At 43.3% G+C, this 17,966-nt stretch overlaps 1 protein-coding gene and 1 long non-coding RNA gene across 6 annotated transcripts in view; one reads left to right on the forward strand and one right to left on the reverse strand.

Moving 5' to 3' along the window:
- LOC129732029 (GPI ethanolamine phosphate transferase 1) overlaps window positions 1-17,966 on the forward strand; it is a 385,316-nt gene that overhangs the window by 361,514 nt on the left and 5,836 nt on the right. The gene's annotated exons all lie outside the window — the stretch shown is intronic.
- On the reverse strand, window positions 10,786-11,534 carry LOC129732032 (uncharacterized). Its single transcript, XR_008729147.1, has 2 exons — window positions 11,459-11,534; window positions 10,786-11,357 (listed from the first exon to the last, which is right to left on the reverse strand). It is a non-coding gene; the product is annotated as an uncharacterized LOC129732032 (long non-coding RNA).

The raw sequence follows: 17,966 nt of genomic DNA on the forward strand, positions 1-17,966 counted from the left end.
CCGATAGGACAGCTCTCGTAAGAAGCACAGGAAGTATTGAACAAAATTATACGGGAAACACGTGAACATCAGAATATGGCAATTTTGAGCAAAAAAAACTAGAAATATCTTTACAACAAATGAAAATATCAAACCAATATATTCTACAAAAATGTGAGGTTTATCAGAACGAACAAAATCTTAGAATATCTTGAATTATTTTGACGATTACAGAAAAAGTTAAGGACAAAAAACTCATTTTGAGGGGTGTTTTCCTTTCATTCAGTACTCGGTTGGATACAACTAGAAACAGTGGAACTCGTTTGAGTAATGCAATTCTTTCGTCAAACTTTCAAATGCATATAGTCTAGTTTGCTACTATCTGCAACCTTCTGAGAGGTTTAGCAGAATGAACAATATCTTAGAACATCTTGAATTGTTTCGACGATTACAGAAAAAGTTATGGACAAAAAACTAATTTTGAGGAGTGTTCCTTGTAAAACTCTATTTCGTTATATCAAACGTACAGATAGAAGATTACAGTGTTCAGCACTTCTTTTTCTTAGAGATTTTCCTACAACTTTGCTGAAGAAAGCAATCTGGTATTTTGAAAATTAGAAAAAATAGTTTTTATATCTAACTACTAGGGGGATTGATCAAAAAACCGAAAGCGCCAAAAGAAAGGCCTTATTATATGGAATAAACTTGCTGAAGATACTCTGTACATAAAATCAATATTTCGCAGTCAAATCTAAAACGATCACGATTTTTCGAGTTAAGACCACTGTGCACTGCGCAAAAACATGGAGAACATTTTCTGATTTTTTTTCGTAATATAAACGATCACAATTCTGTTTGAAAAATTCATGCAGGGTATGGAACTACTCCGGCTGCGGTTTCTCCGTCAGGTTTTTTGTAGTTTCCTGATGCAAATCCTGCCGAAGAGCGATCGCTGCCGAGGTGATGCAATTTTCTATCTGGTAATGAATCACACTACATCGATAGCGGTTGCTTTTTGGCAGGTTTTGCATTAGAATGCCCGTGGACAATCTGACGGAGAAACCGCTGCCGGAGTTCCGGGGCACTCACCGTTCGACAAAAAAAAAACGTTTTGAGATAGTGTTTCAAATTTTTCAACAAAACTTGTTTTGCATTCCTTTCATTTCATCAAACTGTTTCTAACATGCATATCAGACATGGTTTGATTTGTCATTAAACTGTAGTTCGAAAAAACTGGGGACTTTCGTTTCCAGACTCCTAACCGGACCGAACGGAGCCAACCGGACCAAACCCAAAACGGATTGTTATGTATTTCTTAATTTTTTTTCTTCACTTACATTTTGGAACATCCAACTCTGGATCATAGAAGCAGAAGTTTTGGAAAACCTTGTTCTTCAAACATTTTTAACAACAACTGAACGTTTATTTGTTAAAATGTTTGTTTATCTAAGCAAAAGGCCGACATTTCATTGCAAGAGAGATACCTCATACGCAGCATTTGGCGCAAACTATCGTATGATAACATAGGTACATTGTATTAAACATGTGGTTCAAATTACATTTGCGCCCAAATTCAATCATAGCAATCGACTCACTCCTGGTGCTCGCTCATATAGGTGCACTCCGGCGTGATAAATATCACGTCGGAGCGTTGAATATAAAAGAGTAACCGGAGTGTTGCTTTTGCTAGTCGCGCTCCGGCTGGAGCCGTGAGCTTTCAGGAACTTCACCAAAGTGTGCGAATATGATTTGGAAAACATAGCATGCTGCTCGTGCTCCGGCAGGAGTGTGGAGAAGGTTTTATTTTCGCACTGCAATCGCAACACTGCCCGTCAGTCTTGAGTATGAGGGCGTCCCCCCTGCTCCTCGCCTTTTTGACATTTGGCGAGCGTTTTGACGCCGTTCCGTCCTGGCGATTTTTACCCTCCTTGCGCCCTTTTCCTACTACGGTAACCCATGGATTTCCCGCAGTCGCCGCTCCGGTCGATGTTCCAGCCTTTGAGTCTGTTGGTGTGCTAGATCGTGAGGTTAGCTCCACCAACCGCTTCTTCATTATCGGGGGCCGCTTCCCCTGGGGACTGCCTCGTTCGCTTACTGACCTGCCCCGTAGAGCAGATCGCGGCGAATGAGGGCATGAGGGCATCCGTCTGAACCTGCTTGGATTCAGTTGCCCTCCTGGTCCTCGCCCCCTTTTCGGAGGCTTCAACCCGAGCCACAAGTTGGGCGTGCTCCTTTTGAGCTTCGTCGATGGTAGCCCGAAGCAGGAGTAGGCCCTGCTTCAGATCCCTGGACATATTGCTCCTATTCGTCGCAAACTCGATGATAGCATCGAGTTTATTGGAAAGCGCTGCCACCCTAGGCCGCTTGTCCCTGCTCTTTTCGATGGCCTTGACTAGCAAGGCACCATCGTCCGTTCTATCCGGTGTGGAAACTGGCGTGTTAGCTTTTCCGCCACCGGGTTGTAGCCTTAGTATTTATTAGTAACTTCGAAATCAACATAACTGCTGGCGCCAAGATGTAGGCTAGCTATTTCGGTACACTTGTCGCAATCCCATCGCATAATTTCTCTCTAAGTGTCAGCCGCTCACAATCCCGTTCAGACTCACTTAGCGCGATAGTCTCTAAAGAAACCTCGAAGAAAGGTTGGATAGGGACAGATAGAGCCAATTTAAGATTCCAAAATGAAACAGCCAAAAGAATCGTAGATTTCCGAAGTAACCCGAAGAAGTTGGCGGGACATTACGTATTTCCTGTAAGTCGTACGGAATCACCTTCCCTTATCTGAGAACTTACATTGCTCGTTCATTTTCGTCCTAGTCCGCCAAGCATTTCGGAAGTGTCGCGCGTGTGTCTGTTGTCCGCGTTTTTCCTTTAAGTTTCTAATAATAGAGTCGAATAACGTGTGCAAATAGTTTCGCCAATTCAATAAAGTGTGCGAGAAAATTCAGATAGCCAGCCGGCTACTCACAATTTATTCGACAGCCAAGACGAACGAGAGGAAAGGGGCAGCGAAAGGCGCACCGCGCACTGGTTTTTTTCCCCATCGGACGAAATTCCCGACAGCGCTACATCGTCGGAAGACACGTGGTATTCCCAAAATCCGCATCATCGTGTAACATCCTGTAGACCGGGGCCCTCCGGTGAGCTAGTGTCCGTTTCAGGTCGAGATATCTCCCTGTAAGCGGCACTAAGGAAGCGAGTTATCCCCGCCACAGTTCATCCCCCGTCGGCGTTTGCCGACCGATCGCACGCCCGTTGCCACATGTGATCGTCATCACCAGCAGCCAGCCGTAGCCAGCAAAGCAACTAACATCATCATCAGCAGCCAGCCGTAGCAGTATCCAGTAAAGCAACCAATTGCAGCAACAACAGCGACCGTCGCAGCAGTCTCGGTGAGTCGTATCGTTCTTTCTATTGAAGAGGCCTCCTTAAAGGACGCCCTGTAGATCCTGTATTAATTTTTCCGACTTAAGTCGGCCGCGACCGGCGTGCTACCGCCGTGTCTCTAAAATATAAGGTGAGCAAATTTTGACGTGCACGCAATTATGATAGATAATATTTTATGAACGCCACCTTACCGAATTAGGCACCCGGGTGCAAGCACTTGCTAAAGCCGGTGACGCCACTGTAGATTTTTAATGAAGCAGCTGATTGAAATCTAAAGTACATGGGTCCACGAGCACAGTAGGGAATAAAAAGCACACGAACAATAGAAGATAGGCCTAGATTTAAGAAATACCAATACCAACACAATACACATTCAAGCATGCTTTTAATATAAAATACAAACCTGTTTCTTTGTAGTCTCCAATAAATGGTTTTATTGGTTAAACAAATCATGTAATGTGTTTACTGGAAGGGTTTAGTACGTTCTAATATGTTCACTTCATTCGTATTCGTTTAGTTTGGTTCGTTGTGTCTTCCGCGTGGCGGGATTTGAATGTCGAGCAAAGCTCACTGTTCGAGATGTTTGCGCCGTCTAGCGGCAAATAGCGACTTTGCCCGTGATGATAACATCAAGGTATGGGTGATCCCTTACCGTAAGCTTTTATTGAGTTCACTTTGGTATTGAAGATTTCTGCTGGCTGATAAAAGGGTTTTCTACCCGCTTTTGGAGCCTTAAATTTATTAGCCTACCTGGTCCGATCCTGATTCCTTTTCTTCATGGCAACTTTGACTGACCCTTAGGGGAGTCTCACCGGGCAAACATAGCGCTGCGTGCAGTCTCCTAACGGAGTGGCGCTTAAGCTGCACGCTGATTAGGGATCGACCAGGGCTGGCTACATATTGGTGCCCAACGTAAAATTTGAATGCGGTATAAGGCAGATTTTGTTGAAGTTATGTTGAATTATGTTGAAGTTATATTGAAGTTCTGATGAACTTATGTTATGTTATATTGAAGCTAATGCACGTGTGTAATTTGGAATATTACATTTCGGCAATTCATGGTATATAGTTGAAGCCAATGCTACATTTAGAAATTTAAAACTAATTTCAGATAACTACTGGGTATTTCAATAGTATAGGTAGAATAAAATAAAAGTAAGGTTGTTATTTGTTATTTTCGTTATTTATTTCGTATTTTCGTATTAATGTGTATATTTATTTTTGGATAAAGGTGGTAAAGAGCAAGGTTAAAGTTAATTCCGTTGATACATACGGCAAATTCGAATACAGAAGTTATTGAAGAGTACTGTTGCTGACGTGTGAAACGCTGCAAATTGGAAAATAATCCTACCTAGAAACTAGTTTTAATTATTATCATTTACATTTATTATTATCATTTAGTTAAATATATAAATTTAAAATGGCATCTAAATTTCCGCGTGCAGACCACTTAACCAACGAGGAAGTGGAATACGAGTTGATTATTCGTGGTAGAGCTGATGAAGTAAACGCGGATGCGGATGCGAAAAATCGGTTATTACGTAAACTATTTTCGGACGACTTGAGGGAAAATCGGGAGTATCAATCACGGTTCACTATTGATCAAGAATACGATCGGGTGACTAGCATTGTCAATGATTTGAGAGGGAAGTTAGAGCGGGGTAAAGATACGGACTGGTGTATCTCGCGCCTCAAGCACTATGCACTGAGGGTAGCGCGGAGTTTGGCGGACGATCGCGACTCTGAAAAAATGCGTAGGGAACTCGGGAGTGAAATACGGGATGTGATGAACAAATATAGTGTTAGAAAAGATGAGGACCGTACGGGGAAAGTTGACGACAATCACAAGAAAGTAGAGGAGCAGAAAAATGACGAAGAAAAAGCGCAAAACGGAGCATCTGCTCAAGACCAAGCAGAATCTCAAGGCCAACAGGAAAGACCGACCGGGACAATTCCCAAGAATTCGCCGCAGAACCAAAAGGAAGAGACTACGAATTTTGAACTGCAACTTTTGAGGCATAGGCTAAAATTGTTAGAACAACAGCTAGTTGAAGCAAGGTCGTCAGCGCGAGCGACAGAAAATAACAATGATAGACGTCGGGGTCGTCAGCGAAGTTGTATCTCTACCGAATCTGAAGATTCAGACAGTGATAGCCACTGGGTCGAAGGGGAAAACAGATTGGGGCACCATTCCAGAAGAACCGGAGAAAGGCAGTCACATCAGAGAAAAGGTACAGAAAGACAGTTTGAGCGCGAGGAGAACCGACCGTCAAACCGACGCAGCATGGACCGGCGAGGTGATAACCAAGATCGCCAAAATGGCTATCAAAGGGACAGACACAGATAGAGAACAACCCTTGGGAACGATCGGGATGAGTCAGATGATTGCGGAATACATAACGAGCGGCGGAGTGGTAACCGAAATAATAGGAGGAACGAACAAGACCACAGAGCCAGAAGAACAGATAACGATTCCGATTACAGTAGAACAGAGCAACATAGACAACGAGAGATCGAGGATCGAGAAATCCAGAATGCGGACAGAAGGATGGAAAAGTGGCATCTAACATTCAATGGAGACTCGCGCCAAAGATCGTTGGAAGATTTTCTCCAAAAGATTCAACACTTGGCAAGAATGGATCGGATTCGTGAGGACACGCTGTTACAGAGGGTACACACGATACTGCGAGGAGAAGCCTATGACTGGTATTTGTGTTACGCAGACGAATTCATTGACTGGCAAGACTTCGAGCAGCGAATCCGTTACATGTATGGCAATCCAAATAAGGACCAGGGAAACCGTCAAAGAATTTATGAACGGAAGCAGAACCGCAATGAAACCTTCCTATCGCTTAAAATGGAAATTGAGCGGTTGAATAAATCGCTTACAACTCCGTTGGATAGTCAGAGGATTTTTGAAGTGATATGGGATAACATGCGTCCCCACTACCGCTCGAAGCTGGCGTGTAGAACAGTGAGAGACCTTCGGAAACTGGAGTACTACACATACCGAATAGATGCCAACGACCCATCACTGCGACAATCAAGGGAAGGACCAATCCGTCACACTAATGTCCACAATATCGAAGCCGAAAAGGAATCTGACGATTCAGATTCCGAGACAGAAGAGCTGAACGCGTTAGACAAACGATTCAACAAAAACTGGCAAAGTATGCCACCAGGGCAACCCAAACCACGAAGTCAACAACCGATTACGGAGACACCTCCGAACGAGGATCGACAAGGTCCAATGTGTTGGAATTGTCAGAAGCGTGGACACATTTGGCGAAATTGCAGAGAGGAGAAACGGATGTTTTGTTACCTTTTGCGGTACTCCGAACAAAACAACATGGACATGTGAGAACCATCAGAGAGGAAACCGACGTACAACTGAAAATCTGTCGGGAAACTACCACGGGAATGCAATCTAGGGAACAGGAGCATTCCGTCGGCGGGAAAAGTTCCCAATTTTAGTCCGTATGAGGACCCGTTTAAGCAGGTGTGTGAGGTAAAAATCCACACGGCAAGTTGTCCACACGTCAGGGTAAAAATATTTGATATAGAGCACGACGCTCTACTGGATTCGGGAGCGAGCGCATGCGTAACGAGCATTACGGATATTGCGGAGAAACATGGACTTAAATTGCAGCATAGTCCACTGAAAATTGTAACGGCTGACAAAACAATACACGAGAGCTTGGGCTATGTACAGCAACCGATGGAGTTTCGCGGAATTACAAGAGTGATACCAACGCTAGTAGTACCGCAAATTTGTCGTGAACTGATTCTGGGATATAATTTTTGGAAGTCTTTTGGAATTGAGCCAATGATGCAAAATACAGGTGGGTTTGAACCTGTCACGACGATAGGATGGGAGGCCAAGGAGAGGCCGACAGAATTCATTGAGTTCACGTTATTACCGATCGAAACACTGCCAGCGCTGAAAAACGTCGAACCAGACACAACGTTAGACATACCAGCATTAGAGCTCCCTGAGCCGTCTAAAACAACCCCAGAGACTATTGAAACGGAGCACGAGTTAACGCGGAAAGAGCGGAATGATTTGGTCGAAGCAATAAAATGTTTTCCTTGTACGACAGAAAACCACTTAGGCAGAATATCGCTGATACAACACGAGATAGTACTGAGTGAGGAAGCGAGACCAAGAAGACAACCATGGTACCGGTGCTCACCGGCCATTCAAGCGGAAATGGAAGCGGAGATTGAACGATACAAAAAAATGGACGCTATCGAGGAGTGTTCGAGCGAGTGGGCTAGCGCTCTAGTCCCAGTTCGGAAAGCGAACGGTAAGCTACGAGTTTGCTAAGATTCTCGCAAGATAAACGCCTGGACGAAAAAAGATCCCTACCCAATGCGGAATATGGGGGAAATCTTTCATCGGTTGGGAAAGGCAAAATACTATTCGGTAGTGGACTTGAAAGACGCCTACTTTCAGATTCCTCTCAAAGAGGAGTCGCGAGACTACACGGCGTTTAGAACACCAAAAGGTTTGTTCCGGTTCAAGGTTTGCCCATTCGGATTGACAAACGCACCGTTTACGATGTGCCGATTGATGGACCGCGTGATCGGGTTCGATCTCGAACCGAATGTTTTCGTTTACCTGGATGACATAGTCATTGCGACGAAAACGTTTGGCGAGCACGTGCGCCTGCTTAAATTGGTTGCAGAAAGATTGTCAAAGGCCAACTTGACTATTTCATTAGACAAGAGTCGGTTCTGTAGGAAACAAGTGATGTACCTGGGGTACCTGTTGACTGAAAATGGTGTATCGATCGACAACTCACGGATCTCGCCAATCCTAGATTACGTTCGACCAAAATGTGTGAAGGATGTACGGCGGTTACTTGGCCTAGCGGGGTTCTATCAGTGGTTTATTCGTGATTACAGCCGCATTGTCGCACCAATATCAGACCTGTTAAAAAAGGCGAAAGCTAAAAAGTTTGTGTGGACGAAAGCAGCGGAAACTTCGTTTGGAGAGCTTAAGGCCGCGCTGATATCCGCTCCGATTCTGGGGAATCCAGATTTCAGTCACCCATCCACCATCTGATGCTTCGGATAATGCAGTAGGTGCCGCACTGACACAGCAAATTGAAGGACAGACGAGAATCATCGCGTACTTCAGCAAAAAGCTAAGCAGCACGCAGAGAAAATATGCAAGCGTGGAGAAAGAGTGCTTGGGGGTTCTTTTGGCCATCGAACACTTTCGACATTTTGTCGAAGGCTCTCGGTTCAGAGTTATAACTGACGCTCGTAGTCTGCTATGGCTGTTTACGATCGGCGTAGAATCGGGTAACTCAAAACTATTGAGATGGGCACTCAAGATACAGTCGTATGACATTGAGTTAGAGTATAGAAAAGGTAAAAACAACATACTCGCTGATTGTTTGTCTAGGTCAGTAGAAACGATTTTCGCCGTGAACGTGGACTTGGAGCATCAAGAGTTAATGGAGAAGATTTTGAAGGACAAAGCAAATTATCCGGATTTTCGCATCGTGGATGGACAAATACTGAAATATGTGAAGGGAGGCGATAAGGTTGAAGATAAGAGATTTCAGTGGAGAAGATACCCACCGAAAACTGAACGCCTTGAAATCATCAGTAGGATCCATGAGCAGGCACACCTAGGCTACGAAAAAACTTTAGCCGCCGTGAAGGAACGGTATTACTGGCCGCGAATGAACGGGGAGGTGAGAAAGAAGTGCCAGACTTGTCTACAGTGTCAGACTAGCAAGGCCACCAACCAAAACACGACCCCACCGATGGCCGAACAGAAAAAGATTGCCTAGTACCCGTGGCAATTCTTAGCGATGGACTACGTTGGCCCGCTTCCTGCCTCAGGGAAAGGGCGTAGCACATGCCTTCTGGTTGTGACGGACTTGTTCAGCGAATTTGTGCTAGTGCAGCCATTCCGGCAAGCAACCGCTGAAACACTGGTTCAGTTTGTGGAAAACACAATTTTCCTGCTTTTTGGTGTCCCAGAAGTGATCCTTTGAGATAATGGAACTCAATTCACGTCGGGAATTTTTCAAGGTCTGTTGGCAAAGTACAACGTAACACACTGGCGCACCCCGAACTATCATCCGCAGGTGAATGACACCGAGCGAGTCAACCGCGTAATAACGACAGCAATACGAGCATCCATTCGTAAGGACCATAAAGAATGGGCAAAAACTCAGTTCACGAAGCTACTAAATATTCTCCGTACTTTGTAGTGTTCGGACGAAACATGGTGTCTGACGGTAGAGAATACCGGCACCTAAGGGATTCCACACCGGTCGGTAGTAATCATCCTAATGCGGTTGAGAGAGAAAAGCTTCTTGAAGATGTCCGTGAAAATTTAAAAGCTGCGTATAAAAAACATTCGTCCCACTATAATCTTCGGTCGAATGCAAATTGTCCAACTTACTCCGTAGGAGAAAAGGTCCTAAAGAAAAATACAGAACAATCGGATAAAGGCAAGTGTTTCAGTGCAAAGCTTGCACCAAAATATGTCCCAGCAGTGGTTAAAAGAGTGGTCGGAAGCCACTGTTATGATCTTGAGGATCTAAAGGGTAAAAGAATTGGAATTTTTCACTGCAGGTATTTGAAGAAACTCGCTTTGCAGACACCGGAAAATTAAACGAAATTTTTTCAGCTATGAACCTCTCAGTTCACCTGTTTGGGACAATGCACCATGATGCTTTCGCTCTGGTTGCAAGAAATATTATTTCGCTGTTTGTGAAGTTAGCACAGAATTTTTTCAGCTATGAACCTCTCAGTTCACCTGTTTGGGACAATGCACCATGATGCTGTCGCACTGGTTGCAAGAAATATTATTTCGCTGTTTGTGAAGTTAGCACAGAATTTTTTCAGCTATGAACCTCTCAGTTCACCTGTTTGGGACAATGCACCATGATGCTGTCGCTCTGGTTGCAAGAAATATTATTTCGCTGTTTGTGAAGTTAGCACAGAATTTTTTCAGCTATGAACCTCTCAGTTTACCTGTTTGGGACAATGCACCATGATGCTTTCGCTCTGGTTGCTACCACCATTCGTGAAGTTAGCACTGTCTTTTAGACAGTGCGCCCCCACAATAACATGTATCTACTGGGGGCATCCTTGGGACATCGACTCGTTCAGGCCCAAGAAGAACTTTACGAATGTGTTGGATATAATCAATATTGATTTTCTTGAACAAGAAAGGTATAGCAAGTCTACCTGGCATTTCAAGGTGAAATGGCATATGCAATCTCCTTGTTTGATGCATTGTAGTACAAGAGTTCGTACCTCTGACCTCTAAACTAACTGACGAGACTTTGGAAAAATGAGGAAGGGGGATGTTGCCTGTGCAGGATCACCCCAAAGTAAATTGTAAAAATATATAAAAAAAAATTATCGGATAAGTAATGTTAGTTGTAGTTCACAATGTTTCTTATCCTATGTTAGTACTTAAAATTATCGTATATTTGATCAAAGTATATTGTATATTATTCTATTTATTAGTAGTAATTTATTTGTTGTTTATATTTATGTTAATTTGTTAGTTACTTATATTAATGTTAATTTATTTTTCTATTTACTTAAATTAATGTAAATTTATTTTGCTATTTATTTATATTCATGGTAAATTATTTAGTTTCGTTATTTAGAGGTTTGGTTTTTGGGTTAAACTTAGAAATAAAAATATGGCAATTTTCGTTCCACCGGCCAATTTTGATGTCGGGGTAAAATCTGTATCCTTGGGTTTAGCCGTCAATCCGATTGTTCCTGAAAGTAAAGAAAAAAAACACAATCAGAAATTGTTCACACCAACCTGTTTCACCAGAAGTCAACTTTCCTCCGTCAAATTCCAAACGAATGAGGGATAGTTGGCAGGTCCATCCACTAGCTGTGAGATAATACAGATGCAGCTACTGCTCGTCCAGTTTATCCATCCGGTCGTATCAGCAACGTAAACATTGTTTACGTTTTGCAGTCGACATAAATTCAGTCTGAAAATAGAAAATAATAATCAGAATATATTCAGTAACTTACCTGGTATATTGTGGCCAGTAAATTTGCGAAATGTAGAGCCAAATTAATGAATATTTACCTGATTAAATTCCGATCCGCTGCAGTGCCTGTTAGCACACCACACATTACAATATTCAATCTAGCATTATTTTGACGTTTCTCTTAATTCGTGTTGGTAGTTAGTTGTATGCGTGAGACGAGTGGAGCTTTAATAGGGGTTTTCACATTTTAATTTTTAATTGTATTTCATGTTGCCGATGTGGTTCGGTGTGGAAATATAATAAATAATTGCGTCGAGGGATTTGGAGATATATTTGTTGATCAAGATTATTTTATGTATGTTTATACCAGATCAACTCGATGCAGGGTTTGAGGGAAAATTATGCAGGATTCGCCTTAGCCGAAATATCGGCGTTAGAATCGCTGTAGTTTCATGATGTATGTACGGGTTGTCAGAAAGAGAATTTTTCAGGGAGAAGCCTTGGAGTCTCATGATAGGCAAACCAGTTGGCGAATTCGGGAGTAGGGATACTTTTCCAACGTAAGGATTGGAGTAATCCTGAAGTCCAATGAGCCGTATTTAGGTATGGATTATTGTAGTGTTTTATGTCTTTGTGAGTCGTAAGAAACACATTGGGATTATGGAGAATTTTATGGTCGGTATGTTCGACTTTTTTTGAATTTAGTTTGAAGTCTCAACAGCAATAACTTAAATACCAACATAGTCGACAGAAATGTTTGAAAATGTTCAGTATTTTCGATTTTGTTAGTGAACCAAGGATTAGCTTTAGTATTATTGTATATTGTTTACCCTATGTAGTTTTTTTTTGTGGAGAAATTGTTTTCGTAAGGGAATAAAAAGGTCCCTTACGAAAATTTGGTTGTTATCCAACAACCAAATTTTCGTAAAACAAGTGTGGTGTTATGTAGCCGTAGTAACTTCGAAATCAACATAACTGCTGGCGCCAAGATGTAGGCTAGCTATTTCGGTACACTTGTCGCAATTCCATCGCATAATTTCTCTCTAAGTGTCAGCCGCTCACAATCCCGTTCAGACTCACTTAGCGCGATAGTCTCTAAATAAACCTCGAAGAAAGGTTGGAAAGGGACAGATAGAGCCAGTTTAAGATTCCAAAATGAAACAGCCAAAAGAATCGTAGATTTCCGAAGTAACCCGAAGAAGTTGGCTTGACATTACGTATTTCCTGTAAGTCGTACGGAACCACCTTCCCTTATCTGAGGACTTACATTGCTCGTTCATTTTCGTCCTAGTCCGCCAAGCATTTCGGAAGTGTCGCGCGTGTGTCTGTTGTCCGCGTTTTTCCTTTAAGTTTCTAATAATAGAGTCGAATAACGTGTGCAAATAGTTTCGCCAATTCAATAAAGTGTGCGAGAAAATTCAGATAGCCAGCCGGCTACTCACAATTTATTCGACAGCCAAGACGAACGAGAGGAAAGGGGCAGCGAAAGGCGCACCGCGCACTGGTTTTTTTCCCCATCAGACGAAATTCCCGACAGCGCTACATCGTCGGAAGACACGCGGTATTCCCAAAATCCGCATCATCGTGTAACATCCTGTAGACCGGGGCCCTCCGGTGAGCTAGTGTCCGTTTCAGGTCGAGATAGCGGATAAGCGGCACTAAGGAAGCGAGTTATCCCCGCCGCAGTTCATCACCCGTCGGCGTTTGCCGACCGATCGCACGCCCGTTGCCACATGTGATCGTCATCACCAGCAGCCAGCCGTAGCCAGCAAAGCAACTAACATCATCATCAGCAGCCAGCCGTAGCGGTATCCAGTAAAGCAACCAATTGCAGCAACAACAGCGACCGTCGCAGCAGTCTCGGTGAGTCGTATCGTTCTTTCTATTGAAGAGGCCTCCTTAAAGGACGCCCTGTAGATCCTGTATTAATTTTTCCGACTTAAGTCGGCCGCGACCAGCATGCTACCGCCGTGTCTCTAAAATATAAGGTGAGCAAATTTTGACGTGCACGCAATTATGATAGATAATATTTTATGAACGCCACCTTACAGAATTAGATACCCGGGTGCAAGCACTTGCTTAAGCCGGTGACGTCACTGTAGATTTTTAATGAAGCAGCTGATTGAAATCTAAAACACATGGGTCCACGAGCACAGTAGGGAATAAAAAGCACACGAACAATAGAAGATAGGCCTAGATTTAAGAAATACCAATACCAATACAATACACATTCAAGCATGCTATTAATATAAAATACAAACCTGTTTCTTTGTAGTCTCCAATAAATGGTTTTATTGGTTAAACAAATCATGTAATGTGTTTACTGGAAGGATTTAGTACGTTCTAATATGTTCACTTCATTCGTATTCGTTTAGTTTGGTTCGTTGTGTCTTCCGCGTGGCGGGATTTGAATGTCGAGCAAAGCTCACTGTTCGAGATGTTTGCGCCGTCTAGCGGCAAATAGCGACTTTGCCCGTGATGATAACATCAAGGTATGGGTGATCCCTTACCGTGAGCTTTTATTGAGTTCACTTTGGTATTGAAGATTTCTGCTGGCTGATAAAAGGGTTTTCTACCCGCTTTTGGAGCCTTAAATTTATTAGCCTATCTGGTCCGATCCTGATTCCTTTTCTTCATGGCAACTTTGACTGACCCTTAGCGGAGTCTCACCGGGCAAACATAGCGTGGCGTGCAGTCTCCTAACGGAGTGGCGCTTAAGCTGCACGCTGATTAGGGATCGACCAGGGCTGGCTACAGGGTTTCATTGCATCCGTCTCCGCCTTTTTCTGAGGAGACCGCTGAATGCCACCTCGCGCGAAGGGATTTGGTAATCCCTCCACACTCGTCTCTTTTATTTTAGGATTAATTATTGGTTTAAATGGGTCCACCTTCCAGCCGCTATCCTTGTCCATGGTGGGCTATGCCGAATATCGCTTGTCCAGTTGCGGTTCGTTCGTTTTCTTCTTTTTTACTCCAAGTAAGGATTGCTTGGGAATCTCAATCCCCTCCACCCACCTTACCGACCGAAACGGTTAGTTTGATTGGAGTCTGTTCCCCGTGATGATAAAGTAGTGGGTGGTGGATTTTTGCTAACTGGCCGAGCGACGGGTTGTTTCAAAGACCTCTTCTGCGTTTTTTCCACTGGCGTTGAATTTTCAGATAGCCGTTTAAGTTGGTTGTTGTTGGCCATACCTTCCGCGATTCACAGCTCGGGTTCTTTTACTGAATCCGCCCTGAAAGGAGATCTCTTGCCGGGCAAATACAACACGACGGTTGATCCCCTCCGGGGGTGGCGCATTGAAGTCAACCGTTTGAGTTCCTTCAGAACGAGAATCACCAAACGCGTGACGATCGTCCGCGTTACAATATGTCATGGCTAGGGTAAGCAGTCATAGGGCCTTATGGGCAACTATGATTCCACCGACCGGCGTAAGTCAGGAACAACCATCTGATCCTATTCCTGCCTGATTCCCACCAGGCAATGTATTCGGAACGTACTGAAAGGCCTTCCAGGTTTTATGGGACGAAGACCCCTGCACCGGGTATCACCTCGCCGTTTCAAGCCGTTGTCACACGATTGTACTAAGGGAGCCCGATGCAGGTTCCAGCCCGAGGACGTGGTACCATTAGGAAATCCAACTCATATCCATTAACTACGCTGCCAGTTGCCATAATTGGGCATTACTGGCTTCAGTCCCAATGGGCGAGTTAGTGCATTTGGGTGATGGGAGCGGCTCTATTCGCTCCGTCAGAGGTGCTTCCGGGTACTTGTGGCTTTTGCGAGGGATCGACTGTCCCTGGTTCGACCCTCACCACCCCTAGGCTACCTCCCGCTGCTGGTCCGGGACTGTTAGGTACTGTCGCACATGTATTGTGTGTCCTCGACGACCGCCACACGTCGACCCGTGGTGGCATGCAGCTCTGTTTAGTGTGTGTGTGTCGGTGTATATAAGTGCGTGTGTGTCGGTGTATGTAAGTGTGTGTGTCGGTGTATGTATGTAAGTGTGTGTGTGTGTCGGTGTATGTAAGTGTGTGTGTGTGTCGGTGTATGTAAGTGTGTGTGTGTGGCGGTGTATGTAAGTGTGTGTGTCGATGTCTGTGTGTCGGTGTCTGTGTGTATGTGTGCGTCTGTGTGTGTGTGTGTGTCACTGTGTGTGTGTGTGTGTGTGTGTGTGTGTGTCACTGTGTGTGTGTCACTGGGTGTGTGTGTGTAAGTAGCGTCACGGTGTCTCTGGTAGAAGAAACTTATCCGAAAAAAATTAGTATCGCTCTTATACTCATTATTCGAAAGCTCAAGGTGTCCCCTTTAATATGCTACTAAAATTGAAATGTTCTATCGGCGGGTCCAGAACATTTTTTTTCAGACATTTTTTTTGTAATTGAAAAGCTGGTGGAATGACTCTTATGTATACTTATCAAGGGATTAAGGTGCTGGGAGCCCGATCAGATAGTGTTGAAACCTTCAAGTTTTGTTTTTGCATATAATAAAACAATGTTTGGCATAATCTTAGATTTTTTGAAAGGGGTGAAGTGGGGTTAAAAAGACTCGAAAATTGTGAGTGTACAAACTGCTGAAAAGACGAAAAAAAGCTATAACTAATCGATTTCTCTGAAAATTGATATGGTAATTCTATCCTATAAAAATATACAATGTCGGTTTTTGAAAGTTGCTGTCGAGGTTACATAATTAGATATTTACATTTTTCTTCAAAAACATGGTGATTTTTGGAGTTTTTTTGTCAGAACTAGTTCCTACAATCAAACAATACGTTTTATAAACCAACTCAAGACTTTTTATTGGACGTATTCAAAAAGTTCACCGTTTAAAAATAAATCGATTTTTTTATAACAAGGTTTGGGCCATCATTTGAACCTGTTACACAAGGAGCGCAACTCCATTTTGTACCTACATTTAAAATGCTGGCTATAGCAGGCTATAGCTCTATAACATTCCAGTCTCAAATTGTTTTAAAAAAGTAGGAGGGTGGTATTCAAGACACGACCGCATGACGTTGACTACCGTATTCTTATAAAAAAAAAAAAAATATTCCATTGAAGCAAATAGTAGAGGGAATTGCAACGCTTCTTTTACAAAACTTCTGTAACAAAATTTCGAGGCTCCAAAAGGTACCAGTTTCCGATTATTCTCGTCCAGAATTCCAGCCATTTTAGTATTTTGCAGTAGCCATTTATTACTAACAGCCACCAGCATAACGGGTGAAACCGGCACGAGATGACCGGTATTATTTTGTCTTTCCTCCTTTCAGCTGCTAACACCTAGCGCTGTCGTGAAATTAACATCAACATAAACATGCATTTTTGCAAGGTTTTTTTCCGCTAGCAACAGCAGTTGTAAAACATAAAATTCAACTAACCGCTTCTATTATAAAACTGCGAGGCACCAGAAGGTGCCAGTTGCCGATTTCTTGTTTACTGGTTTCCGTCCAGAATTCCAGCCATTTTAGTATTTTGCAGTAGCCACCAGCATCACGGGTCAAACCGGCACGAGATGACCGGTACTATTTTGTTTTTCCTCCTTTTAGCTGCTAACACCGAGCGTCCGTATGTACCCGGTACGGTTTAATAATGAAACTGATGGGGTGAAACGTTCGAACGATACGTTTTATACCAAGGCTTCGTCAGATAAATAGAAAGAGGGATGGGCTACATAGATGATGGAATGGTAGAGACAAATGTTTCTTGAAAGCTGCGCCGGCCGCTGTCATAATATTAACACCAACACAAACATGCATTTTTGCAAGGTTTTTTCCGCTAGCAGCAGCATTTGGTAAAACAGAAAATTCAATTTGCCGCTTCTGTAACAAAATTTAGAGGCACCAAAAGGTGCCAGTTGCCGATTACATTGTTGTTTTCTGGTTAATCTACTAAGAGCCACCAGCATAACGGGTGAAACCGGCACGAGATGACCGGTACTATTTTGTCTTTCCTCCTTTCAGCTGCTAACACCTAGCGCTGTCGTGAAATTAACATCAACATAAACATGCATTTTTGCAAGGTTTTTTTCCGCTAGCAACAGCAATTGTAAAACATAAAATTCAACTAACCGCTTCTATTATAAAACTGCGAGGCACCAAAAGGTGCCAGTTGCCGATTTCTTGTTTACTGGTTTCCGTCCAGAATTCCAGCCATTTTAGTACTTTGCAGTAGCCACCAGCATCACGGGTCAAACCGGCACGAGATGACCGGTACTATTTTGTTTTTCCTCCTTTTATCTGCTAACACCGAGCGTCCGTATGTATCCGGTACGGTTTAATAATGAAACTGATGGGGTGAAATGTTCGAACGATACGTTTTATACCAAGGCTTCGTCAGATAAATAGAAAGAGGGATGGGCTGCATAGATGATGGAATGGTAGAGACAAATGTTTCTTGAAAGCTGCGCCGGCCGCTGTCAAAATATTAACACCAACACAAACATGCATTTTTGCAAGGTTTTTTCCGCTAGCAGCAGCATTTGGTAAAACAGAAAACTCAATTTGCCGCTTCTGTAACAAAATTTAGAGGCACCAAAAGGTGCCAGTTGCCGATTATAGTTTCCTGGTTAGTCCGTCCAGAATTCCAGCCATTTAAGTGTTTTGCAGTAGC

The sequence above is a fragment of the Wyeomyia smithii genome, chromosome 3, assembly GCF_029784165.1.
Source record: "Wyeomyia smithii strain HCP4-BCI-WySm-NY-G18 chromosome 3, ASM2978416v1, whole genome shotgun sequence".
In the NCBI taxonomy this organism is placed as follows: domain Eukaryota; kingdom Metazoa; phylum Arthropoda; class Insecta; order Diptera; family Culicidae; genus Wyeomyia; species Wyeomyia smithii.